Genomic DNA, 3,017 nt, shown 5'->3' on the forward strand with positions numbered 1-3,017 from the left:
CTCTTTCTGCAAATATCTATCTATATCTATATCTTTAATTTTATCACCAGTATACAGCCTCGAATAAAACTCTAAAAAAATTTTTTTTTAATCAATTGTTGCTCATAAACCTCTTTACCCTTATATTTTATTTTCTCTATTGTCCTTGATTTTTGCTTTTTCCTTAACAAGTATGCTAACCACCTGCCTGGTTTATTGGCATTGTAAAAAGTATTATGTTTTGCATATCGTAAATTAGTTGCCACTTGATCTGCTATTAACATATTAAATTGACCTTTCAATAAATTGATTGCCTCTTTGATTTTTTTATCTGTTGGATTAGCTATTAAGGCCTGTTCCTGTTTACTAATCTCATCTTCTAATTCTGTTTCTTTCTGTATTTATTATTCAAATATATCAAAATTCCTCGCATATATGCTTTACTTGCATCCCATCCCATTTCCATAGATGTGCCCTTTTGCATATTCATAACAAAAAAAAATTTTCATAAATTTTTTACACTCTTTTACATTTTCTTCATACCTAAACAAATTATTATTTAACCTCCAGGACCTCCTAGGCCCTTTTCCATACTCCAATTCCAGCCAAACTGGACTATGGTCTGTCAATGTTCTTGGGCAAATCTTTGTGTTCTTCACCCTAGATAAAAGATCATTAGTAATTAATATAAAATCAATCCTTGAAAAGGATTGATGTCTGTCTGAGAAAAAAGTAAAATCTTTTTCTTCCAGGTTTCTTTCACACCAAATATCTCTCAACTCCCAATCATCCATCATTTCCCAAAACGCTTTGGGCAGTTTTGCTCTTGTTAACACATTTTGTTTAGGTCCCTTCTTGTCTTTTTTAACGTCCCAAACACCATTCCAGTCCCCTAACAGGATACAAGTTTTATATGCCCACTGTGTCAATTTCGAGTGTAGTAAATTATAAAAGTTTTCTTGTTGTTGATTCGGGGCATAAACTCCGATTACAAGTATTTTTTCTCCTTTTATTAAAAGTTCTGTTGCTAAAAATCTTCCTTGGTTATCTGCTTCAATTAATTTAGCAACTAAGTCTCTTTTCAGATATATAACTATTCCATTTTTCTTTTCTGGTGCTGCTGCTACATAATGTGTACCAAGTCTTGCATTTATCAAATATTTTTGATTTTGTATTCTTATATGAGTCTCTTGTAAGCAAATTACTTCATTTTTAAACTGTTTCAGATAATTTTCCTCCTCTTTTGTGGTGAATTTAGACCATTAACATTCCAAGTCAGAAATCTAGTTCCCATCTCTGGGCCTTTGGAGCCTCTGGAGCAAATCCTGGTGATCTAATCTCATTTGAGTTTTAGGTCTTGCTCCCCCCACTGCTCCTGTTTTAGTAGTATCTTGGGTCATTTCTTGAGTTGCCATCTGGGATTGTTGCTGTCTTAATTCTTCCTTAAGTCTAGCTGTCACCGATCTGGTCTGTCTTTGATCCTTTGGTTCCTGCGATAAATCAATTAGCGCCAACTCTTGAGCAGCCATTTGAATTTGTAATATTTCTTCTTGACCAGCCAAAGCTCCCCCCTGAACTACTGTCAAGAGCTCTTCTGTCTCATCTTCCATTACTTCCTTCTTTCTTTTGCCTTCTGGTGATTTAGTTGATTTGGGTGTGCCAGCCTTTAATACATTTATATAAAAATCTCTTGCTTTCCAAATTGTATTAAGCCGATGTCTCTCTCCTGAGTAGGTCACCACTAGTCCAGTTGGCACCTCCCATCTGTCCTGTATCTGGCGTTTTCTCAGTTCATCCACCAGAAAAGCATACTCCCTTTTAGCTCTCAAGATCTTAGGGGGGATTTCTTTCATTGTCATCACTTCCTGGCCTTCAACCCGAAGCTTGTTTTTAAAAGTAGCCTGTAGGATTTCATTACGTACTCTCCTTGTAGTAAAATATATCACAATGTCTCTTGGTAAATGTTTCTGTCTAGCAACCCAAGAATTAACGCGGTACAGCTTGTCAATCTGCCAGCCCAGATCATTTTTTGACTCCCCCACCAGCGGTGCTAATGCCTCTGACATCATTTCTTTCAAGTTCTCTTGTTTATTCTCCTTCACCCCTCTGAATCTTAAAGCAAATTCCATGTCTCTGTATTGTATCATTGTTACATCATCTTCAGCCCTTTGAATTCTGTTTTGGGCTTCTCCTAATTTACTATCCAAAATTTCTGAAGATTGTTTAATTTCCTCAACTTTATTATCCACCATTTCAATATTGCCTGCCAAACACTTAAATGCCATTAATATATCATCCCTAATATTCTGATTCCGAGTTGCAATCTCATCTGACACAGTCTGTATTTTTTCATTAGTTTCCTTGATTTTTTCATCAATCACATTAACAATTTTGGTTTGGGTAGCTTGAAGGGCTTGTTGTAACACTTCCAACGTTAAAATCTGTGGATCTGCTGGAGGAGCAGGGGCTTGTAATCTAGGAATATGAGCTGGGGAGCTACCAGCACTCCCAGTTCCTTTAGTGGGAACAGTTTTTACAGACTTTGAGGCCATTTCCAGTTTAGAATTGGTCTTTGTATTTAGTCAGAGCCAGAAAGAAAAGTTCCTCAAAAGATTTCCCAGTATTAATTAGCGTTTAAAATCCTCCTCCTGTCAGCGCAAAAGCTCTTTTCAGGCGAAGGGCTGCCAGCAAAACAAAACTTTTCCTGTAGCTTTCAGTTTCCCCCGCCCTTTCAAGCTTCAATCGCCATTTTGTTGCAAAGTGCTAAGTAATTACTTCCAAAGGAGGCTATAGACATTGGAGTTAGGTAAAAGATACTTGCAGTCTGATTTCTCCTTGCTCGTTCCGCCTGCTATTAGTTCAAGATGTTGATTCCCTCATTTCCATTCAGCAAAATTGGTCGCGGCTTCTAAATCCGCTAATTAGCGGAGATGTCCCTGGTCCGGAGCGGCTTGACAGGCTTTTAGGGAGCGCGCACCCTTCGTGCCCCAGGGTCTGTCCTAGGGTGTTCAGGGAGGATCTACCTCCACCTGCCTGCT

Source organism: Pantherophis guttatus, chromosome 15 (genome assembly GCF_059756535.1).
Source record: "Pantherophis guttatus breed Tessera chromosome 15, ASM5975653v1, whole genome shotgun sequence".
Taxonomy (NCBI): Eukaryota; Metazoa; Chordata; class Lepidosauria; order Squamata; family Colubridae; genus Pantherophis; species Pantherophis guttatus.